This window comes from Schistocerca gregaria, chromosome X (genome assembly GCF_023897955.1).
Source record: "Schistocerca gregaria isolate iqSchGreg1 chromosome X, iqSchGreg1.2, whole genome shotgun sequence".
Classification (NCBI taxonomy): Eukaryota; Metazoa; Arthropoda; class Insecta; order Orthoptera; family Acrididae; genus Schistocerca; species Schistocerca gregaria.
This window is the reverse complement of record NC_064931.1, coordinates 527,921,896-527,948,426: the sequence shown is the minus strand read 5'-3', so window position 1 is coordinate 527,948,426 and position 26,531 is coordinate 527,921,896. Positions and strand designations below refer to the sequence as shown.

Genomic DNA, 26,531 nt, shown 5'->3' with positions numbered 1-26,531 from the left:
GACTACGACTAAGACCGGTGAGTTACCATGTCCGCCTTATATCCCTTACATCACGATCACGTGACCAGACATTAATTAGTCAATCGATTTATTGACTTCAGCAGTATTTTTGGATCGATCCCCAGTCAGGCATTTGCCGTGGAAGGAATTCTTGCGTGCACCGGTATCACACAGGGGAAGGCGGGGGGGGGGGGGGGGGGGGGGGTCCCATGCAACAGGAAGTGCTTAGTGCATCCCTGTGGTTGCCGCGTCTCGGACCCTGGCCAGTGACGGGAGCCCACTGCATCGCTCCTTCCAGCGACCATGAAAAGTTCTTCAGATACGTTGAGAGCAATCTGTGACTGTGTAATTACGTGGTTTCTTCCGCTGTCAGAATAAAAGAAAAGTACAGCAGTTGTTCAACATTGTCTAAATTTTTAAACAGTATTCCACACTGCAATTAAACAATAACAATATTCCAACACCAGCGTCAGTATCGAGATGTATAGTGATTTCAGAAATAAATAAACAATATTTTTAAATAAATGATTCAAACAATGCCTTATACATGCTATATTAGCCTACCGTCATGAGGTCCTCCAGTCCAACACCATAACACAGACATAGCGAGTTTTCTCGTCATTTCCTGGGGAAAGGGGGGTGGTGATGGTGGTGGTGGGGGGATGATGGCATAGGAGGGGGATTTCCCAGAGGAGTGACAGGAGGAAGGGACACATACCAACTGGGGAAAACCCATGACGTCATCAGGGGGTCGGAGTAATTAATTTATTTGCATAATTCATTTGATATCATAACTGGCCTAATTCCCACTGTGCCCTTCACTTCCATTGACCTTCAACGTATAGAAATATATTGCATTGTGCATAAATAGGTGAGAAGACCAATCATTGGCCGCGCGGGATTAGCTGAGCGGTCTACAGCGCTGCAGTCGTGGACTGTGCGGCTGGTCCCGGCGGAGGTTCGAGTCCTCCCTCGGGCATGGGTGTGCGTATTTTTCGTTAGGATAATTTAGGCTAAGCAGTGTGTACGTTTAGGGACTGATGACCTTAGTAGTTAAGTCCCATAAGATTTCACACACATTTGAACATTTGAACCAATCATTGATCGAGTACACTATTGGTGATTAATCATCGAAAACAGGAAATACCGGAAAATATTTAGGAGTATGCGGTCGAAGAGACCTAAAGTGGAACAGTCACATAAAGCTAGTGCTAAGAAAATCAGACACGAGACTGAGGTTTAGGCAGCTTATAAAGAGTTCATTCAATCCAGTCCTTGAGTATTGCGTTAGCTTGAGACTACTTTGAGCTAGGATCGTTTAGTAGGTACGAGAGTTTCGCGGAGATGTGTGGCAGATCTCTAGTACGTGCTACAAGAGAGGCATTTTGGATCACTTGGTGGTTTGGTATTAAAATTCCGAGAGCGTACGTCACAAGAAAAGACAGGTGACATGCTGCTTTCTCCACAATTACCAAGACAGCAAAATGAGAGAAATTAGAGCTCATACGTAGTCTTGCCGACCAATGAATGGAACGGGAAAAAGCATAAATGATACGGGTAATCGAATTACTTTCTGCCTCACGCCATTAGGAGGATTGTGGAGCTTAGTTGTAAATGCAGAAATTAAGTCACTGATTGTGAAGACACATTATATGGAGAGAGCTAATAATAGCGACGTATCTTTCGATGTGTCGAACTAAAATTTGATTTCAATACTGAAGTGTGTTTGCTTTTGGCCGCTTTGTATGTGCAGGTTGCCATCATTCTATACTTGCCTGCAGCTGTCTCATCAAGCTACACTGTAGCCAGGAGTTTATCAACATGACTAATTACTCATTATTGTAGGTAGTAGGGTATATCTGAACATTCGCGAAACTGTTGCTAGATGAAGGTCCTGTGGCTTTTTAACAGAAAGTCCGGTGTAACAAACCCAAATACACTCCTGGAAATGGAAAAAAGAAAACATTGACACCGGTGTGTCAGACCCACCATACTTGCTCCGGACACTGCGAGAGGGCTGGACAAGCAATGATCACACGCATGGCACAGCGGACACACCATGAACCGCGGTGTTGGCCGTTGAATGGCGCTAGCTGCGCAGCATATGTGCACCGCCGCCGTCAGTGTCAGCCAGTTTGCCGTGGCATACGGAGCTCCATCGCAGTCTTTAACACTGGTAGCATGCCGCGACAGCGTGGACGTGAACCGTATGTGCAGTTGACGGACTTTGAGCGAGGGCGTATAGTGGGCATGCGGGAGGCCGGGTGGACGTACCGCCGAATTGCTCAACACGTGGGGCGTGAGGTCTCCACAGTACATCGATGTTGTCGCCAGTGGTCGGCGGAAGGTGCACGTGCCCGTCGACCTGGGACCAGACCGCAGCGACGCACGGATGCACGCCAAGACCGTAGGATCCTACGCAGTGCCGTAGGGGACCGCACCGCCACTTCCCAGCAAATTAGGGACACTGTTGCTCCTGGGGTATCGGCGAGGACCATTCGCAACCGTCTCCATGAAGCTGGGCTACGGTCCCGCACACCGTTAGGCCGCCTTCCGCTCACGCCCCAACATCGTGCAGCCCGCCTCCAGTGGTGTCGCGACAGGCGTGAATGGAGGGACGAATGGAGACGTGTCGTCTTCAGCGATGAGAGTCACTTCTGCCTTTGTGCCAATGATGGTCGTATGCGTGTTTGGCGCCGTGCAGGTGAGCGCCACAATCAGGACTGCATACGACCGTGGCACACAGGGCCAACACCCGGCATCATGGTGTGGGGAGCGATCTCCTACACTGGCCGTACACCTCTGGTGATCGTCGAGGGGACACTGAATAGTGCACGGTACATCCAAAGCGTCATCGAACCCATCGTTCTACCATTCCTAGACCGGCAAGGGAACTTGCTGTTCCATCAGGACAGTGCACGTCCGCATGTATCCCGTGCCACCCAACGTGCTCTAGAAGGTGTAAGTCAACTACCCTGGTCAGCAAGATCTCCGGATCTGTCCCCCATTGAGCATGTTTGGGACTGGATGAAGCATCGTCTCACGCGGTCTGCACGTCCAGTACGAACGGTGGTCCAACTGAGGCGCCAGGTGGAAATGGCATGGCAAGCCGTTCCACAGGACTACATCCAGCATCTCTACGATCGTCTCCATGGGAGAATAGCAGCCTGCATTGCTGCGAAAGGTGGATATACACTGTACTAGTGCCGACATTGTGAATGCTCTGTTGCCTGTGTCTATGTGCCTGTGGTTCTGTCAGTGTGATCATGTGATGTATCTGACCCCAGGAATGTGTCAATAAAGTTTCCCCTTCCTGGGACAATGAATTCACGGTGTTCTTATTTCAATTTCCAGGAGTGTATTTCATCGTACCATTCATATGGCTAGAAATAAAAAAAAGTCTCTAAAGCCACTTCATAATCGGTAGCGACTGCGGAATAAATTGTCTTTGTCTTCATGTGAAATTCATGAAGGACTGCTCAAAACTCATTTAGTAGTACACAACTTTAGTTTCTTGCTATGTTTATTTCCTGGAACGCTGTGTCTGTTAACATGACAATCGTCAGCTAACCCCTCAACTTTTCTGCTACTGTATATCGTAACCTAATCCGCTGTATTACTGAGATCTTAAGATATTAATGTGTTGACTTTTTAATGCATTATAATTCAAATTTCAGTTACATAAATACTTCTATACATATCAGCGCAGTTTTGATTCAGGTTCAACTAAGCTACCTTCTAGCCTGCTTCCACCCGATGAAGCTGCATCTACGTATGTTGAAGCTGGGATGCGTTGTAACTTACGACGACATTCGACTGTGCCAGGATAAAAAAATTAGAGGACCTAAGGAGCAATTATTTTTATGTATATCTCTAACACTTCGTTGTAAAAAAGGCGAGCAATATGAAAAAGAGGAGAACTGTAGAAGGTGACAGTTGCAAAGAACGTAGTGTAGTAAAAAGAAGAAGTCATAGAAACGTCAGCATCATTTGTGGTGAACAAGGAATAAACGATTCATGGTTCCACTGTATTATGTGAAAGCAATGGGCTCATGTCACACGTTCTGGCTGGGATGATTTTTAAGGTAAACACCGTCTATGGACATGCGATTATTGCGACTGAGTTTATGACTGAATATCAAAGGATTTTTTAGTGACAGGGGTACTATAACAGAAATGGTGCAGTCACAAAACAGTTCATAGCGGAGAAATAGTGATGGAGCACTACCAAGGTATTCCTACTTCACAGTCACCATACTTTTTATTTAGTTTTCTCCATCGTGAAAATTGACTTTCCTAAAACAGTACTGTAATGTATTGTTGATGTAGATTGTTCATCATCTCATATTGTATTGTAGGTTAACCTGGGGCCTAGAAACGACGGAGAGGCTCCGTCCCCGTCACAGCCGCAGTGTTCCAAAACCCCACGACGACTACCTCAGTCCACTTCACTCCTCTGCCGACCCACACCGAACCACTCTTTCAGGGTTATTGTGTGGAATACAAGGTGGCGTATGGAATATTATTTATTTATTTATGTAAAGAATTTTGTGGGAAATCGGTTGCAGTGTATGAAATATTGTTTAAACAATTTAAACAATTTGTGGAATATTGTTTATTGAAACAATTTATGGGATACAAGGCAGTGTCTGGAATACAGTTTATTCATTTATTCAAAGAATTTGTAGAGAAATTGACTGCAGTGTATGGAATACTATTTATTTAAACAATTTATGGGATACAAGGTGGTGTATGGAATATAGTTTATTTAAAGAATTTGTCAAGAAATCGATTGCAGTGTGCGGAATATTTAAACAATTGCGGTGCTTTTTCAGTCCAATCGCATAAGGAAACACATAATTACACTGTCACAGATTGCTTTAACATATATGAAAATGTCCATCACGTCTCGCCTCCCGAACAGGCTGCCCGAGTCGGGGCGCGCCGCAGGGACTTCGAAATGCCAGCGGGCTTGCCGCACTCCTGTCGGCTGCTCCACAGTTATGTGAATTACCGCGCTAATCCCTGAGCAAAGGCGTCAGGTGGCGGCAACCCTTTGATATTGATACCTGCGAAATTCCTGTGGAAACACATGCTCGCTCTCTCTCTCTTTCAACGGCCCACGCCATGTCACGCGTCACTCCCAGGCCTGCAGGCGCCGTCGGTTGCGGTCGGACTGAACTGTGAACAAAGCAGCCTTTACCTGGTATACCCCCTGCGGTGGATGTCTTGATTGACTAATTAATTAAATCGATACCCTTTGTGTGAGACAGTTTTTCCTTGCTTCCTATTGGTAGATACTAGGATTGGAATATTTGGCGGGATTCGATCCTGTAACCACCTGGTTTCTAAACGCTACTGGATTTTTTGGATTAGCTGAAAATTTCAAATTTCAGCTCAGTTGCATGCTATGTCCTTGAACAACTAGCAGGAAGTGCTGGACAGATGCGTGATCGTAGTACAACTATCAGAAACAATAAATTGATCAATCAGGAATTTGACTTCGCCATTGAGTTTTTAAGGAACTGTAGCATTCCTAAACTGGTTCTCTCCACTACATTTGGAAGGAAGAGGAGGGGTCTACCACTTGATGAGAAAGTAACAACAACAACAAATACCTCTAAAAGACGGAGTCCACTGCGGTGTATCGAGAAGTACTAAACACAACACTCCTAACCACCTTCCAACCAGTAGCAGTAGTTGTCATGGCTAGATGTCGGAGATCGCTGAAACACTCGCACATCCCTCGCGCTCATGCCAACAGGTCCACATGCAGTATAAACCGCCGGCGCCAACGCTCAGAGGTCGGTAAAACTAACGTCGTGGCTACTACCGCGGATGTGGAAGTGCGTGTATGCCAGAATGGGCCACCCCCGGCCATGTAGGGCATCGGCAATGGAGTGTTAGGAATTTGGATGTTATCAGTATATCCAGTGCAGATACCTGTCATCTTGACTCTCCTCTCGTGCAACACATGTCCACTTCCATCCCCGCTCATCCAGCACACTGGTTACTTCGTTAGCCTCCATTACCACAGACAAAGCCGGTGCATTCTTTGTATCCAACCGTCCGTCACAAGCTGAACTGATCCGTTACCTCTGGTTGCTGACTCGTCGTGACCACCCTCGGTGGTGTATTGCAAAACGAGCAGCTGCGGCTTGGATGTATTCAGTACTTCTAATCAGTTCCATCCTGCAATAGACCCCTGTTTGAAAAAAAAATTCGCTTTATCCAATCCGTGACAGTGATGTTATTTACCATACAGCTCGAATTTCTCACGTGAAAAGTAGATTTTTCCCTTTTATACAAGTTATTTTCGAAGACAGAAGAAATCAGGTCATACACGCTTTTTCACGTCTGCGCAGGTATTGTTACTTGTTGTGAAAATGCTGTAACAGTTTAGTATAGGCTACATTTCCCCTAAGTATTTTCTCATCAAGTAGAAACAAATCTGTTGTAATCAGCTTAATATCTGTTATGTCATTGTAATGGTACTTGAATTACGTAACCATTAGGGCACCTCAACTCAACCTCTCGATACCAGTAATATTCTACTGTGTTTCTGTTAACTACTTAACATATTTCTGAGACAACATTCAGATTTGATTTCATTAGTGATACATCGATATGTTTATATTGCAATGATATTATTTTTATGTGTATTCTTTCTTTCGTCACTATGATCTTTGACGTACTTGTAACTCTGATTTTTGGGCACGTAAGCGATTATGAGTTAGTTGTTAGAGAGTAGGACCTTGAGAAAGTCAAGTATTGGACGTGATGTTGGAAAGACGTATATTGTAATCAGCTTATAAAATGTGAACTTTAACAGTGAGGAAGATGTTTTCAAGTATGCCTTGTATTGTGAAGTGATGTTTTGTGTGTTACGTGATATTGCAATAAAAGCAATTAAAAGGAAGTGTAACTTAAATTCGGAGTGCTGATTACTTTTTTTTACATCACTATTGTGCTAACTTTGAAAGGTGATTAAACCTTTCAAAATTAGCACAATAGTGATGTAAAAAAAAGTAATCAGCACTCCGAATGGTTTGTGAAGTGCATCTACAAAACTTTTGAATATAGCAGAATAAAATCTAGGCCTCTTTGCATCCGAGCTTGGAATCATCACCAACTAGATTTTCGACGATTGAGCCATGATTTTACAACGAGACCAGCGTGGGAAACACGAAAAGGTGAGTGCCTAGTTTATTCATTATTATATGAAATGACTTTATTAACTATGCTCTAATGACACCTTCCACATAATAACTTTGTTATTGCCCGAAAATGCAGCATTTATCAGCGTGAGCAACACCACAATCATTATTAAATTTTGACTTTTGTTGTGGTAGGGTTGTTAGAGTCATGCATCACAGACTAGAATATTAAATTCATTTTTGGCTCATGACGGAATGCTAAGATCTACCTCCTCAATTTCGAACTCGCTTAAAGTAACCAAATGCCTCCCCACGTACGAAGACTCTCCAGGTAACAGCACAAAGAAGTTGTAAATATCAGGTTCATACAACGTATCAGTTTCTAAATTCGGTAATACATGTGATTTTATTACGATGGTCGTCTCTCCCCGTGTATGTGGCAGATTGAAATTTCGTTAAGAGAAATTGCCACAACGAAAAAAAAAGAAAAAACCCTGATTACCGCTCCAAATCAAGAATCATATCCATGTTACCCTACCCAACGCTTCCACCCATCAGGTGGCACGTCATTGATATCAAATTGATAGACTAATTAATTAAATTAATCGTGAGAGTCACTTTGCATGGTGTGTAATTTTTTAAGCAGTCTAATTACACTCGTCAGGTAGTTCAAATGGAAATCCCTGGAGGGAAGACGATGTTCTTTTCGAGGGACACTACTGAGAACCGACATTTGAAGCTGACTACAGAAGGATTCTACCACCGGCAACATGCATTTCATGTTAGCACGGCGCTATTAAAAACACTATCACAATGACTATGTTACCGTCACCTCACATAAAAAGCGGTCTTGGTTCTACATGCACACACAAGAATCGCTAATAGCTCAATGCTTTCTGACAGAAATGCTACCTGCAATTTGGAATCAAGTCTATCCATTCAACCACTTATTTGCGGTGGATCCTATGGAGACGTCTCTTAATGATTATGACCACTGGTGAATCATATTCGTGTCACTCTCGTATCAGGAAAGGGGTCACCTTTTTCGAACGTATCTGCTAAGGATCCCATGCAGCAAAAACTCCAGCGTGGTTGTGTAGATGGTCCTCTGCATCTTGTAACTGCTCCTCAGTCACTGCCCCACCCTCCCTGCAGCTTTGTCCATATGATCGTTCCAATTTAAGTCGGAACTTAAAGTCAGAGACCGCTATATATAAGACTGAGTTAATGCGACAGGAGAGTGTTTTGACCACTCGGTGGAAATGGGAACCTGTTGTCGTAGCTCCCCCAGCCGTGTACAATGTGTAAGGCCAGCGACAAACCAAGTTTTCTCATGCAACATGAGGTAGTAGAATAGTAGAAAGATAGTGCAAGGAGTTACGGTGGTGTTCCTTATTGAGAAAATTATGAAGATGCCACATCATACAGGAATTGGAAGATGGTTAAGAATTTGCTACTGCATTGTGGTACATCCCCAAACTACATATGTGCACTGCACTTGGAAGGAGATCTGCATCTCTCAGGGTGTATTCATGTCTGTCACCCAAAAATTCTCTCCTTCCTCGTTGTTTTGTACCATGCGACAGAGAAAAATTACGAATTATAAAATCTCCGCAAACGCCACATGTTAGAGAACTTGGTTAGGTACTATCGTGTTCCTGTCTTCCAATATTTTGGAAACAAATACCGTCTGCGTGTTGGCATCGATCATATGTGGCGATCCTATTAAATATACAGGCATTGGTACACTGGAGTATGTTGCTCGTGATCGAAGTTGCTTCCACAGGCCAGTGTAAAGTTATATCACCTGCATAACACGTGGCAGATCCACCTTCAAACCCTATACTGAAGCCGGTCGGTGTAGCCGAGCGGTTCCGGGCGCTTCAGTCTGGAACCGCGCGACCGCTACGGTCGCTGGTTCGAATACTGCCTCGGGCATGGATGTGTGTGGTGTCCTTAGGTGAGTTAGGTTTAATTAGTTCTCAGTTCTAGGGGACTGATGACCTCAGATGTTAAGTCCCATAGTGCTCAGAGCCATTTGAACCAACCTTATCCTGGACGTGGCTCATCGTAGATCCACATCCTAACATCGATCGGGATATAACGTATGGCGGATCCACACTTGAACATTAACTCAGGTCTACTCTGGGTCATGGGAGATGTCCACGACACATGCAAAGACACAGATATACAAAAAACGGAGCAAACGCACTGCAACTGTAGAATATGTGGTTGGAGGTGACTAAATGCTTTCGAGTAAAGTGCTTTATTACGCGGTCCGGCCAGAAAAATAGTGCATTTGCGCTAGGTGTTGACAACTTTACTATGTTTACAAGCAATTTTAGAATACGGAACGAGAAATTATGTCATGATAGCATGGGCAGAAGTGACATAAAACCGATGAAATTACGAAAAATGACGGAAATTACGTATAAACTGAGGGAAAATACGTAAAAATACGAGGAAATTGAGGGGCATGAGGGAGCACTTGCATGACTTCTGCCTGGTGCAGGAAAATTCTTGTACATGCAAACGAGTATATGACAGAAAGAGGAATACGAGAAAAAGTTGACATGGAAGCACCAAGAACTTGGAAAACAGTCAGTTTTCGTCGACAGCGATAAGACGGTTGGAACAGAGTGTTTAACGTTGATGACCACCAAACGTAGAGTACTAAATTTATGTATGTCGGATCACAAGCCTAAGTGTCATCCCAAAGTTCAACAGAATGGATCGCGTGTTTGAGCCCGTGCAGGACTGATTAGGTGTTTTAAACCCCTACAAGCAGAGTGCTTCTCTGTGCTCTCGGCCAATCACAGTCATGCGGTGTCATCTAACAAACAGTTGCTATGTGTGGTTTTTTTTAACAACATTCTACTTCATGTCTCTTGATGTGATAGTGATGCATGCAAGTTTATTGATGCCTTTGCTGATTTCCTGGAAAAGAGAGCCATATGCCTTTAAACTGACATGGATCTGCGTTAAAGGACGATAGAAAGCAGATGGAGTCATCGGTTGTGAGGGAGAGAGTGAGATGTTGCTGCAGACTATTTATCACGCATTTATCCATTTTTTCCGTTGTTCTTTTGGGTTGTATCAGTTGTGTGGCATAACCTGTGATCGACTCGTATGCAACTGTGTGTTCTGTGTGTGACTTATAGCACTGTCTACCTGTGATCACTAACATCAGACTTCTCCATACCACAGTCATCAGAGGACTTTTAACTCATGTGTGATGAAACATGTCCATCGATGGAAAACCTGTTTCGGTACCCTCCTCTAGACGAACGAAGATGTATGCGAAGCAGTCCATTTCTCGACCAAGTCTTTGACGTAAATCGAGTCTTCAGTTTCATATAGACACGAAGCGACTGCTACTGCACTTTTCATGCTCGTCCTATCCTAAATTCATGCAAGTACATTATCGGTGAGAGGGCAATTCTTACAATTTTTTAGTAGGTTGGTGTATAAGATGCGCAGATATTTTCGTAGAAAATCAAGGAGCACATAGATGTGTCAGCAATATGACCAATGCAAATGGAAAACTGTGGAAAATATGTGGAAAATTCGAGGAAAACCTGGTATGATCACGAAAAATTGATGTGAGATACGTAAAAATTGAGGGAAATACCAAGAAATATGTAAAATGGCGAAAACCAAGTAAAATTACAGAAATTGACTGATACTACATAAAATTAGGGACAAATACCATTAAATGAGTAGTGCACAAAATCAATAACATTGTGTGTTGGGGAGGAGGAGAGTTGATTGATGCTACATATGCACACCTTAATAGTGGAGAGAGGAGGAATTCTGGAGACGTGGCGTCAAGGCGAAGCGGCAATATTACCCCGCACATGAGCAATACAATCTAACATTGGATCACAAGTTCTGTGTGCAAGAGGAAGGCTATCAGGGGCGGTGGTAAACTGCGATAAGACTGTTACATCTCCTCTGGCTACTGATCGTCGTGTTTATTTCCTCGCAAGAAGTCACTGTTTCTTAGTGAGCATTTTCTGCTGTCGACGATCATTTTATAGGACTGTTGTGAACATATCATAATTTTTGAACCTTAATCAAGCTTGAACTTCGTAAACAGCAGGCGTCATGCACCTCTGGAAACCTATGTAGTGTATGTGTTACAAAAAATCGCTCTTTTCTTTGGCGTGTAAGGTAGAAGTTTAATCACTTTACAGTTTTCACCATAGTTTATCGTAGAGAAACTTGCAGTGAGAATGTATCATGCGCTGGGAATATATTTCTTACATTGGAATATTAACAGCGTTGCATTCCACACGACTAATAGATCGGAAACCGCACCGTTCTAGCGTTATAGCTTGTTTAAGAGCAGAACTGTGTAGTCTTGGGAATGCATGTGTATGTTTCTGTCTTACCAATACCTTCTTGGTACTGACCCCAGACACTGGAACAATACTTCTGAATTGATAGCGCAGTTGGTTTACGTAAAATGTTTCAAACTACGTCTGTCTGGATCTCCATCATGCATAAAACACACGTTTCTTCTTCGTAACCATCTGTTATATCATCACAACACTCTCATATCTACTATACACCTATAAGTGGCGCTAATCTCCACGACATGCGCGCATCTGGAGAGATCTGTGCTCTTGGATGGTCGCCGGGAGTAAGATTGGTGCGTAACAGTTTCTGCTGAACAGCGGTTACGGAATCGGCTCGCTCTGTTTCTTCACGAGAAGTTGAATATAGCTCGTATAGTAACCTCCTACTTCTGGCCAACTGCATATTAAATCCCTCATTCAACCGTAAATTATTTTTTTGAAAGACTATTCCTCCAGAATCGGACGGATCTTGCTGAGGTCGCATGTACTTTTTCCTAATGCGATGTTGTCACTTTTTCGCACATCTATGCACTGGTAAAGATGTTATTAAGTCGTAGCCTCGATTGAAGCCTTACTTCTTTAACGTACATTGATGAAATTTTAGAATCTGTTTCTTTTGCACGGTTTTTGTTCCACTTGTGCCTTCGAACTTCATTTGCTGCTTCATGTGGAATACAAATATAGTTACCCTAGTCTAAAACTGTATTTTTAGTGGATAGTCGTCCTGTGCATATATTCTTTATAACGTTTACACAATGCCAGTGAGTTACAGCTTCTTTGGAGGTATACATAACAATTTCCGTTGTAAATCAATGAAGGCTTCCCTTTAGTGGTCTCCGTGAACATCTTCACAATTCTTAGAATACGCGACGCTGTCCTGTAAACTGCACTCAGTGAAATTAGCACCGAGAAAAGGTCCCCGTCCGATCTCCGTAACTTGTCTTGCAGGTAGAAGAGCCGAGGGCTCTTAAAGTTCGTTGACAAAGGCTTTGCTTTATGGCAATATAGCCGCAGTACGTTCCTTCACGTGGTGTACCTATGAAGAGGACTGGGTATGCCCGAACATGAACTGTAGTGCCAAAATTATTACTATCGGAAATGATAATATATTTTCTGTTTGACAATTTTACTTATTTCCATATCTTCAGAGACTGCAATGGAAAACATAAAAACCAAATTACAAACACCGATTTTAAAATTGGTATCCCTACTACGTGAAAAATAATACTTTGAATAAACATAAAACTAAATATAGTCCTCACCCGTGGATTAATGTATGGTACATGTAATGTACGTAAGATGCATTGCGATACTGACTAGAATTCCAGGAATATGCACGTCTGTGTAGGTGAAATATATAGCTGCTCGTATCACTCCTAGCGCTACATGTGTGCATGCCATATACAGGGTGAACATTAATACAAACTGCAGGAACAGATTCCTCACTGGAAATGGAGGAAAAAAGGTCCTATGAACATGTGTCCGGGAACGGACGGCGTGCATGGAACGACGACAAATCATCCTGGAAACACTACAGAGCTGCATCGCATCCACGTCACAACATATATTCAAAGTAGTGTCCATGTGATGCAATGCATGTGTTCACACGTCGCATCATGGATTGCCGCATTCTTTCGCACGTTCCGGCCTCTCTCCGAATAGCGTCACACGCGTCGTGAGCACGCTGTTGAAGGGTCTGCACATCAGGAACTGGTTCATCATACACAACGCTTTTCAGATGCCTCCATGTGTAAAAAATCCAGGGGATTTAAGTCCGGTGATCTAGCAGGTCATGGTACAGGCCCTACGCGTCCGATCCAATGTCTGGGGAACATGATGTCGAGGTGTTACTGAACTCTAACGCGGGAGTGTAGTGCTGCTTCGTTACGCAGAAAACACATAACCTGTCGTATTCCCTAAGGCACATTCTCAGGCATCCCAGGTAGAGAGTTCGGCAGGCCTCCATCGAGGCGTTGTGGAATAATAACCGGTCCCAGTATGTGGTACAAGTTGCTTTGTCGATAAAGAGGACTGATGACAGTAATCCCACAATTTTGATGGTCTGGTGCAAAAACCACAGATAAAATCCTATCCTCATAGAGGAAAGTCCGCTGCTGATAATCCTTGCACTTGTTGTAAGTGATAGGGACAGTAGCGGTTGTCATGCAGAGTACACATTATCGTACTTTGTCTTATGCCATGGTGGCGGGCCACTTGCCTGAAGCATATACTATCGTTCGTCCCAATATCCTGTAGAACTCAGTCCTCCAGGTCAGGTGTACGCACAGTCCACCGCCTCCGTGCACGTTTGTCTGTCTGAAAGGACACGTGGCCACACAAACACCCAAAAAGGGCTTGTATGATGTGATGTGATGGGATTTGTGTCTGTGAGGGTAATCGTTCTGGTGTAGCCGTGCTGCCTTGCGACCGTTTCCATCTGCTTGGCCGTACACAAACACCATCTCGGCTTATTCCCGACATGAATACCCGACGATTCTGCTGCTTGCAGTACGTTGCGTCAATCTCACAGCCTGCAACCCTCAAGGAGCACACGGCACGTGGTCAGAGGAACTTCCATTCGTCAGCGTAATCACCGGGACAAAGATGCATTTTGGGACATATGTTCAAAGGACCTTTTTTCCTCCATTTCCAGTCAGGAATCTGTCCCTGCAGTTTGGCGGTTTTATTCACGTTCAACACGTATTTGACTTCGAAAACTATTTTGTTGGTAGTTATAATTCTGCATATCAGTCAGTATTGCCAAATAGAAGATATACGAGCACTATAAAATTGTGCATGATGTAAGATATACATTAAAAGGACTGAGTATGTATCATAAAATAACTTGCGTAATAACAAATAAACAATTTTTTTAAGGTGGCAACGCGTGACATGGTTTTCCATATTAGGACAAAGGATGAACTTTTAAAGTAGAAGTGGCAAGATTCAAAAGTGAAAAGAACTAGATCCAGGGTAATACGCTATGAAAGAGGGTATAGTGCAGAACGTTATGATAACAATTGATAGCTTTCTTTTTCCTGCAGCAGGATGTTTAAGTTGCTGGCCATTCGCATGACGGCATCGACGCGTCTCGGACTGGGCGGTCAGCACCTCACTGCTGGCACCAGCTAACTCCAGCAGAAATTAACCACAGCACCTGGCTTAGCCGAGCAGATCATCATAAGTCTTAAAGTAACGATGAAAAGCAAATTAATTTTGTTTCTTTCTTTTTGCAACGTAGATCTCCAACGTCGAGTCGCTTTCGTTTCCTGTTTTGTGCATCACATCCATTTTCTTTTCAGTATTACTTATGCTAAGTCGCTCGGTGCCCTGATGCAAACCTAATGCAGTTTTGTTACTACCGTGTTGAAGTACCTTCCTGTCTGGCCAGTGTAGGTCTTGTTCCAATCACGACAGATTATTTAATGAACCCCGGGATTTGCATATTTGTCTTTCATTTACGCGGGACTGTGACGCATTCGCACTTCTACACCTACATCTCCATACATACTCCGCAAGCTTCTTCATCTCCCAGTACCTACTGCAACCTACATCCTTCTGAATCTGCTTAGTGTAGTGATCTCGTGGTCTCCCTCTACGATTTTTACCCTCCACGCTGCCCTCCAATACTAAATTGGTGATCCCTCGAAGTCTCAGAACATGTCCTACCAACCGATCCCTTCTTCTTGTCAAGTTGTGCCACGAGCTCCTCATCTCCCCAATTCTATTCAGTACCTCCTCATTAGTTATGTGATCTACCCATCTAATCTTCAGCATTCTTCTGTAGCACCACATATCGAAAGCTTCTATTCTCTTCTTGTCCAAACTATTTATCGTCCATGTTTCACTTCCATACCTAGCTACACTCCATACAAATACTTTCAGACCTGATATTTAAAGCTATACTCGATGTTAACAAATTTTTCTTCTTCAGAAACGCTTTCCTTCCCATTGCCAGTCTACATTTTATACCCTCTCTACTTCGACCATCACCAGCTATTTTGCTCCCCAAATAGCAAAACTCCTTTACTGCTTTAAGCGTCTCATTTCCTAATGACCGAGCGAGGTGGCGCGGTGGTTAGCACACTGGACTCGCATTCGGGATTTAGGTTTTCCGTGATTTCCCTAAATCGCTCCAGGCAAATGCCGGGATGGTTCCTTTGAACGGGCACGGTCGACTTCCTTCCCCATCCTTCCCTAATTCGATGAGACCGATGACCTTGCTGTTTGGTCTCTTCCCCCAAACAACCCCAACCTCATTTCCTAATTTAATTCCCTCAGCATCACCCGACTTAATTCGACTACATTCCATTATCCTCGTTTTGCTTTTGTTGATGTTCATCTTATACCCTCCTTTCAAGACACTGTCCATTCCGTTCAACTGCTCTTCCGAGTCCTTTGCTGTGTCTTAGGATAAGACGACAAAAACAATTTTTTAAGTCAAAATCTTGGGGGAAAAGAAGATTACAGTTAGCTGGACAGCTGTAAGAGGAGTGTGTCAACATTTTAGCTTCCAGCAACAATAATATTAACATCAGAAAATATATCCGAAGCATAAATTCGCACTTTAGCTGAACTGCCCCTATTTCCGTGCGATCGTGACAGCGCGTAGCGGTGTCAATGCAGCGGATGACATTTTTGTGGGAAGTGCGCAGGGTGCTGTCTCGACGGCCGGCGGCGGTACTGGCTGCCGTCCCTCCTGGGGCAGATGTGCGCCCCCTCCCACCCCTCCCGCACTACCCCCACGCCTCGGCACTACCCCCACGCTGCTCCTCCCCCCTCCCCCTCCCCCTCCCCCTCCATAGCCCGCACGCGACTCCCCCCACCACCGACACCCCGACGGGGCGTGCGCGAGTCGGCAGCGAGAGCGGGAGCGCGCGCTGCCAGAGAGAGAGCGTATCAATCGATAATTGGGTTGTGTGTGCGGATTGTGGGCGGCAGGCGGTAGCAGCGGCAGCGGCAGTCTGGTGGTGGCGGCCGAGCCGAACCGACGAGCTGCGACCCGCGGCATGACCATCGCTGCTCCTGACGTGAGTACACGCAGCCCGGCGCCTGCCGCCTGCCACGCTCGCCGTAGCTAATGCTGCTGCGATGCCCACGCTGCCGCTACACGCGTGTAGCTGAGGCCGTAACCAGGTCGCACTTCATTTCTATCATATTTCGGCAATTGCGATTCGCGTGAGAATATGAGGCTGGCTTTTGATAATGTGACTGTGTTTTGCTCGCCCGTCTGAGGTCTGCGCGTTACTGTGGCTGATAGTCGCTGTTAGGCAGCAGCTGCCAGAAACTGGAAATGCACTATAACGGACACTTGACACACACTTACTATTAGACCGCTCCAGGCCGTAGACTGTGCAATGAGAAGTTCTGACGCGCCCACGAATCGTGCCAAATACGGCTATTGCTCGGAATCAGCCAAAATCAGAAATAAAACAATATCGTGACAAAATTTCGAAATCCAAAAAACTGGGGCTACAGTGAGATACCCGAAGCGCTTAAGAACTTTGTCAGATACGGCTGCTGCTCAAAATCGGCCAAAATCAGTTTAATATGTAAAGCTGAAAGAAAAAACAGCCTCGTGAAAAAAATTTAAAATCCAAACAGAGTAATATATTGTATCTGCGACGGATGTGAGTGAAATGGGAAATTTTATGGTCAAGGAAAAAACCAATGTTTATAGTTGAGTGTTTAGTACACCGCACTTTATGAAGTCTTCCTTTAACTGGGGTATCCAACTCAATTTTTTGGATTTCTTTAGAAAATATAAATTACAAGAAGGTTGTGGAAAGAGTGCTGCTTTCGAGTCTTACAGAGCCCGGCGCAGTATCTTCGGCGAAGTCCTCTATACTCAATACATCTTATGGTACAATTGTAGGATTTATTATTTTGTATCTCATTTTTAATCATACATTACTTTTTTCTAGATTTTTGTTATTATTATTATTATTGTTACTGTTGTTCTTGTTGATGACGATATTGCATCAAGATGAAAATGATCATTAATTTAAGAATTCTTTGACTACTGTGTTTTGTGAAATGTGTTTACACAATCTTTCATAGGCTGCTAGATAATAAGCTATATAAATTGATAGCTTCAATAATTGTAAAAATAAAATTCTGCTCAAGGTATGACACAAGGATGCCAAATTAGAAAATACACGCTGGCAGTCGATAGCTTAAGTTGAAAGAATTTTAAGAAGGTTTGGGTCTCAACAATTGGAAAGCCCATTCTTCTGAAGCGTTGGTGTTGACGGAAGTGAAGCCGTCTGTTAAGTACTGATAATTTACTGGAGAGGCAGCAATACCTGTGGGCAGGCGCCACGTTTGTTTACTGGCGATGCGGCGCCGGCAGCGCTTCGCAGCGCCTCGCCAACTCAAAGACAGTGTGCACCGTTGCTAGCACGCCAAGCGCGCGTTTCCAGCCTTCAGCGGCTTTCAATCCACGCATGCAGAAGATTTAATACTCACGAAAGTCTTAGTATTACTGAATACATTTTTTTAAATGTCTCCATGTAAGAATACTGTCAGAAACACTGTTCGTTCCACGCGTATACGACGATGTAGGGGCCATTTTACATTGTTGCCAGTTGACTAACAGACAGCAACAAACTGAAGAGGCAAATCTAAAGACTATACCAGGTCTACGCAAGAGGCAGCCATTATGTCGGCACTTTAATAATGAGTTCAGTCGAAATTTCAAATGTTTTTGTTTTTTAGTTTTCGATCGTTTTTCATCAGATTTATCAAAATGAAAAAAGTTATTGTTACGGTATATTGCAGTTTTATAATTTATCTCAGATACTACCAGTAAATATTGTTAAGTTTTGACAGATCTAGTTATGTGTGAAGTATAAAGAAATAAAAACATTTGCGATCCACACTGAAATATTAATAAAAGTAAGAAAAAATAATTTTCTATACAGCAAATGCTTTTCTAAAACGCAATACACCCTTGACACCACTCGAAAAATTAATATTCCTCACTATCAATATAAAATAAAATAACGTTTTGCGAGATGGATCCCACATCTTTTGCGAAGTTCCTCTTGGAATTTATTATGTTATGTAATAGTATCACAGAAATGTATCACATACTAATTCAATGACTTATGCTTTTACAATAAGTGAAACATTCATATGTGATCAATTCATCCTTAACTTATTTGTGTTTTTTTTTTTAACATCGAATATGAATATAGCTGAAACTTCCCTGGGAGATTAAAACTGTGTGCCGGACCAAGACTCGAACTCGGGACCTTTGTCTTTCGCAGACAAGTGCTCTTCCCTGAACTTCCCCGTGAAAGATAAAGGTCCCGAGTTAGAGTCTCGGTCCGGCACACAGTTTTAATCTGCCACGAAAGTTTCATATCAGCGCACACTCCGCTGCAGAGTGAAAATCTTTTCTAAAAGCATTTATGTGGAGTGTAGCCTTACATAGAAGTGAAACGTGGGCAATAAACAGCGCAGACAGGAAAAATATATAAACTTTCTAAAGGCTACCTACATTTATAGCATTTGGAGACTTAATAAAGTTGACAGGAATATACTCATTGAAATTCTGGAGGTAGCAGGGATAAAATACAAGGAGCTAAAGGTTATCAGCAACGTGCGCTGAAACGAAGCTGCAGTGCAAGAGTCGAAGGGCATAAAAAGGAAGCAGTGGTCGAGAAGGAATTGAGGCAGGTTGCAGCCAACCCCCGAAGCTGTTCGACGCATACGTTGAGCAAGCAGCAAAGGTAACCTGCAAGAAATCTAGAGCTAAGATTAAAGTTCAGACAGAAGAAATTAAAGCCTTGAGCTTAGTCGATAACATTGCAACTGTCAGATCAGAGACGCCAAAGAACTTGAAAGATCAGTGGAACGAAATGAATGTCTTGAAAATAGGACGTTATGGGAATATCAAGAAAACAAAGGGGAACAGGATGTAGTCGAATTAAATCAGGCGATGCTAAGGGAATTAGATTATCAAATGAAACAGAATAATTAGTAGATGAGTTTTGCTATTTCTGCAGCAAAATAATTGACGATGGTTGAAGCAGAGAGAGTGTAAAATACAGCGTGATAATAGTAAGAAAAGTGTGTCGGCAAAATGTAAGTTCTGAAGGTATTTCTCTAGAGTGTAATTTTTTACGGAAGTGAAACGTGCGCAGTAAACAGTTCAGACAAGAAGAGTCTAGAAATGTGCTGCTACAGAAGGCTGCAGAAGAATTGACGAGTGTATTTCGTAATTAACGAAGAAGGGCTAAGTTGAACTGGGGAGAAAAAGATTCGTGGCACAGCTTGACTAAACGAAGGGGTTGGTGGGTATAGGAATTGTTTATTTGCTAATGGGATTTCATTTATATATTGTAAAGGGAGCCAAGCCTAGAATATAGTAATAATTTTCAAGTGAATACAGGCTGCAGTAGTTATATAGAGATGAAGATAGTAGCGCGGGATTGACTAGCGTGGTGAGTTGCATAAGACCGTTTTCACATAGAAGACTACAATAACGATGGATTTTTTAAGGTGTTTCTATCATTCCGTCCACTGTTAATAAAAATGAAACTTATTCTGAAGTAATATTCACCTAAAGAGTTTTTTGACTGGTGGGTATAAAGCAAACTTGACGCTGAATCAAGCGTTCTATTGCTGTGAGGTAGATGATACCTGAGGTCTCGATTAATTTACGCCTTGTCACACGATACCACATTTCTTGCGTATTCACTTGATGTTGGATACTTCAAGTTTAGTTGATTCCATCGTGCAGTTGCTGTCCAGTCAGCGGAAATACTGACCATGCTTGATTCGTACCATACAGCACTTTCAAAATGAGAATAATAACTGAACAGGAGGAGGATATCTATATCATCTGTTCTCAGAAAGCTATCGCATGAAAATTTAGCAGCGAGTTTGAACGTAATAAAAATCATTATACTAGTCAACAACTGAACTTCATAGCACTGTTGTCCTTATAGCTGATGAACACTGTATCAAAACATCATTGGACTGTCTGTCAGGCTAGGGAAGTAGGCAGAATTTAACTGAATCAAATTCAGGATGCTTCATTCTTGCAGAAAAATTTTCCCCTGACAATACATTTCGGTTGAACCACTTTCTAAATTTCTATAATAATTTCGTTTGACAACGTCTTATTAATTACGTCGATGTTGGTTTCATATTTCCTTATGTTACAGGAATGCATTGCAGTCAACACTGTGGCTAATATCTATACACGATGCTTTAGGGGTGACTAAGGGACAATGAAAAAATGCAAATAAGCCAGATAAACATACGAAGGAGTGCTGAAAAGCAATGCCTCTGCATTTTTATGTGAAAACCCTCAAATCTTTTTAAATAAAACAAACGTCATTGACATTCTACATATTTATTCTTCTTGTCTACGTATTTACTTCTCAACGTAATCACATTGGCGACGAATACATTTATCCCAATGTGAGACCAGTTTGTTGATACCATCACGTTAGAACGGTTGACTTTGTTGACGGAGCCAAAACCTCACCTCCGCTTGCTCCGCTTCATCACTATTAAAGTGAAGTCCTCGAAGGTGTTCTTTAAGTTTTGGAAACGATGAAAGCCGGTTGGGCCAAATTGGGACTGTATGGAGGATGATCGATGACTGTGAAACCAAGCCGTCGGATTGATGCAGATGTCGCAGCGCTCCTGTGTGGTCTGGCTTTATCACGCTGACGGAAATTATGCTTCATGTGTGGACGAACTCTTCGAATCCGAAACTTGATTGCAGAATGCTATTTTTCATGCACTGACGTAGTTTCGTTATATACCGCCATGTTGCACGCTACAATTCGGTGTCCTCTAGCGGCAGAGGGCGTCAAACACGCAGGCATGAAGAATAAAGGTTTAGAATGTTATTAAAGTTTGTCTTATTTCAAAAGCTTTAAGAGTTTTCATACAAAAATTAGGAGGCTTTACTTTTCAGCACGCCCTCGTAGGTCCGGGAACAAATGGTTTGCTAATACGATGTAATGCAGCTGACGAGAACACCTTATAACAGATTTGCCGTAGGATCAAAACTGCAGATATGCACTTTAGCACGATCACATTATAACAAATGTTACACAAGGCCACAGTTCCTGTGCAGGCAGACTTCCGCACGTCCCCTCATGGATGCCGGTGCCCGTTCAGAATTCTCAGGAGTATTCCGATTAAACTGATAACCATCCACGATGCGTTCCCGGAGTTCATCACACTATCAACAGTGATGGAATACATCAAATCTTTTAAATACGCCCACACAAAAAAATCCAAAGGATAGAAGTCGGGGGATTCCATGGTATTGGCGAGCAACGCCCGATACACTTGTTGTCGAAGATTGGTGCAACGTATTTTCGAACACCCACATGCAAGTGCTCCGGTGCACCATCACTCATATACCGAGCAAGCACCCTTTCACCATAGGGAACTCCAAAGAGACGATAGCAGCGTTCTAGCATTGGCATGTCTGTACTTGCTTATTTAGGACTGAAGAAACTATTGGTTTCCAGACCTGCGCTTATTTGGATTATGTGCTTGTTTTACGGTTCCCTGGTCACCCCTTTGTACATATAAGTCAAACACCCATCATATTTGAGATATTTCACGATCTTTGAATTTTTTTAATTATTGAGCAGACTAGAAATTAATTTCGCGTAAAGATGCCATTATTGGCTGCAAACCTAATAGACGAAATCCAGGCTTCTGGATATAGTGATAAATTCTTCCTTTCGGCGTACTGCAGCACTAAGACTTCTCGGTATGACATGGACAAAAGTACTGGAAAAGAAAAGCTGCTCACTGAAACCAGATATTTTATAAAACTTATCTTAGGGTTGAAATTGCTCTGACTAATAATCAGGAATCAACGGCCTTGCCGCAGTGGTAACACTGGTTCCCGTCAGATCGCCGAAGTTAAGCGCTGTCGGGCTGGGCTGGCACTTGGATGGGTGACCATCCGGTCTGCCGAGCGCTGTTGGCAAGCAGGGTGCACTCAGCCCTTGTTGGGCAAACTGAGGAGCTACTTGATTGAGAAGTAGCGGCTCCGGTCTCGGAAACTGACCTACGGCCGGGAGAGCGGTGTGCTGACCACATGCCCCTCCATATCCGCATCCAGTGACGCCTATGAGCTGAGGATGACACGGCGGCCGGTCAGTACCGTTGGGCCTTCATGAGCTGTTCGGAAGGAGGAGACTAATAATGCAGAAAAATACCACGCAACACGTGATAGTCTAAAAGACTTTTACATCTTTATTTCAGTACTTAAAATTACACTACTTAAATTGAAGACCGCTATTGATGAACTTACAATCCATTTGTTTAGGTTCTACTTATTGTTAACGTACGTCTAAATTAAACTCAAGTGGCATCCATGTTATGAGTTACTGTTGATTCAAGAGTGTGAAGCGAAACTTGAGACAGAGTGTTAAAAGATTGTAAACCGCTATCACGGAGACTGGAAACTGACAAAAACCACCTCTGAGAGTTGGCAAGCATGGGCGTGGCCAGCCTAGTCAGTCTTCTCAACCGGAAATTCAAAAGTGTTGCAGATTTTCCAAATGAAAAGAACCACAGGCATACCCAAACGCAGGACTGACAGACTAAAAACAGCAAACAAAGCTTTTGTAGTAGTACAGACCGACGTTTTTCCGAAAGCGTTTTTGTCACGTTCGTAAACAAATTCTTACCATCTTCCTGCGCTACAGGGTTATTCATTAGGTCTGATACCGTTCGTCAAGTACATATCCCGTCGAATAAAAGTGCCACCTACAGCGTTTGTATCTTTTGCATTGTTTCTCTCCTTTTACCAACAGTGTCATTGATCAGCACTACAAACAAATATTTTAAAGTTGAGATGAACTGTGTCGTGGACTATAAATACGAGTGTTGGCATAGCAGCTGTACTTTACCTGGGGCGAATATACTTTTAGATGCCACTCTGACATAGTTTTTGACCATATGTGCTACCTACTAAGCAATAAACGTATCTAGATGTGCAGATCGAGGCTACAAAACCCCCAAACTGTTTGTTGGAGAGAGTGTTTAACGCTTTCCTGCCCGACGGGACTGAAGCTGCGCCACTTTCCACAGCCACAAAACAGCATAGAGTTTAATTCATGAAATTGCAATCTGTCTAGACTTTTTTTATAGCTCTTCTGTAGCACGAGAAATTCTTTGGCTTTGATAGTTCAATATCTCTCTCTCACATACAGGACAGGAAACGACGACAGACTGTCGTGCCGCTGCGTCCTTAATTTTGTCGTAGGAAAGTATGGACCCTGTTGACGAGAAATTACGTTACTGCGAGTGTACTGATGTTTATAATCTGGTTTCGTGTTGTTTTAGTTAATGTAAACTGATATTACTAAAACTGTAAGTAAATATCTCGATCAGATAGGATGGAAATATCCTGACGGGCTCAGGAGTTCTACTTGTGCTTCAGACAAATTAAAACAAACACATACATGTATTTCAATCCATAATTGGCGTTGGAGGGGGGATTGGGGAGGCGTGATCTTGCAATGTAATCTTTATTTTAAAATTACCGCGTTTTCAAACCGCGACTATTGGCAATGTGTCGTGGTACGCGAGGGGAGTACGGCAGCGATGAGCCAGCGTTGGCGACAATATTGGCACCAATGTGTGGACTGGTCCTGAAAGGAATGAGGTTCTTCTGAAGTCGTGGAAAGTCCGGGTAGCTCTGTCCCCGTGTGAAGGCTACCCTGAGGCTCGACGCAGTGAGAGAACATTTGCTCATACGGCATCAGCTTTGGACTACCGACGTCGTCGTGCTTCCTTGGAACGGCGGAAATTGTAGTTATTACTGCAGTAAATATTTTTTAAAGTTTGTTTTCAGTAATGTTCCGTAGGAGAGAGGAACAGATAGTGTGCACAATATGATAATCTCTTTGGTTTTTACATTTTGCTTTTCTACATTTACGTAATAGATGCAGTACCACATAACTGACCACTTTGAGATAAAATTGTATAAAAGAGAATTTGTAGAGCCTCATAGTGGGTTTCCAAAAAGTAATAAAGTGAAGAAAAACATAGCTGGTCAGTAAGTATCACCATTTATTAATTTAATAGGAACCACTTACATAATAATAGTTTTGAAAACGATGAAATCAACAGAATAATATTACACGAAGGACAAAAAGTTTTACACGTGTACTGGTTATGTTTGTTATTAATTTTGTCAAGATGGACGTCCACATTGTTGAACGGAAACTGGATAAAAGTATTGTCTTTAGAGTTTGTATGGCTTTTTTAAACTGGATACTTCAAACTGTCTGATATCATTGTAGGGTTAGTTCAAAAGTTGACACTACATCCAAAAGATCTCTTCATCCATATTTTTATGTACACTTAATCAACACTTAGTTGTGAATTAGGAACAAAGGATCTCGGTCTTGCAGCTGGAATAAAAGAATGTGAAAGATAGTTGTCTTTAGCTTCGAATAGCCTTTCTTCTTTGGGCAAATTATCATTCTAAGAAGTAATTTCAGTGACTCTGGACGTCTCTTTCAATTTAATCCAAGAGCGAGTCTGAATGAAGATACGTCCCCATTTCATAAACTCCCTTTGTAATGTCCTCCAGAATTACAGCGACAGTCTCAACCATTAAGTTCGTTTCTCTTGTTGGTCTTTGATTCTGGCCTCATATGACCTATCAAATAATACAGAATATCCTGTGTTTCGAAAACATATCATGATTTTCTTGCGCACCTTTATTTTTCTAACGAATGAGGAATTTGATAGAACTTTTAGAACAGGAATTTTTGTTTCGACTCGATGTTTGGGAAGTGTCCATTATAATTCTTCGGATTGTCTTAAGAGTGCGAACTGTCATTCATCTTCATTCTCTTCCAAATCCTCACAAATCAAATTCACCTTGACAAATACCTCATCAAAACTACTGTGAATTTCAACATCAGTTTGAAACGCCTTTTTGCACAATCACCATGGCATCTACTTTCAACAACAGAATAATCTTTAATATGTCCTACTCGAAATTTTACTTGACTGTCGCAACCGTTATATCGTTTTGTCACCATTTACATTATCGATTTTGAAGATGTCTTTGCAATGTCACGAAGAATATATTTTTTTAAAAAAATCTTGTTCTTCATCTACATCTACATGGATACTCTGCAAATCACACTCAAGTGCCTGGCAGAGGAAGTGTGATTTTTATGTAATCCGTGATGCGTCTTCCCCACGGAATAAATAGTTTGTTTTAAGGTAAAATTTTCGAACTGAAGATCGATAAACGTGAGATTCATTTCTCACTGTATCCTTTCTAGCATAATGATCCTTCTTGTAACATTTCCTGCCCTTCTAATGAAAACCATAACGGTACAGTTCACCAAAACAACATGTTTACCACACTTTCTCGTCTTACTCCTCTCAATAAACGTTTGTATGCATTTTTCCTTCACCACGTCAGAGCTACCCCGTCCATAAACTTTCACCACAAATTAAACATTCAGACGTTGCACTAATTTCCAACTACGGGTGAAAATAACGGTCAGTTGACGGAAGATGCCTACTCTACTGTCAAATTAAGCAGTGGTCATGTTTTCGACAGCGGAGCAATAAAATCCAGAGAATGATTGTACTGATAAATAAATGAAACAACGAGAGTGAATGCTGGAAAAACCATTGAATGCAAAATAAAAAATTGACTGTCATTGACCATGCGATTTCCATAAAACTGATAAATGGTGATATTTACTAAACAACAAGGCTTTTCGACACTTTCCTTGACTTTTTGAAAACATATTTTAAATGCTCCAGAACTTCTTTTCTAGAATGTTTTGTCGAATTAGCTATTTCTCATACGGTGCACGTTTTAAGACAACGGAAAAAGTGCTTATCGACAGGTTTTTCTGACGTATCGTCAAAGGTATGGAAGTAAGAATGGTTCATGAAAGCTCATTACAGCTACGTTCACATTCGACGTGGTGCTTATTTGAAGTAATGGGGATGAAACTGCATTAATCCTGTTGTAACACAA

The 26,531-nt window shown here is 42.5% G+C and overlaps 1 pseudogene; it reads left to right on the top strand.

Annotated features, from left to right (window-relative positions):
• Positions 1-22,375: 22,375 nt before the first annotated feature.
• LOC126299941 (5S ribosomal RNA) lies at positions 22,376-22,493 on the top strand (annotated as a pseudogene).
• The last annotated feature ends 4,038 nt before the right edge of the window (positions 22,494-26,531 follow it).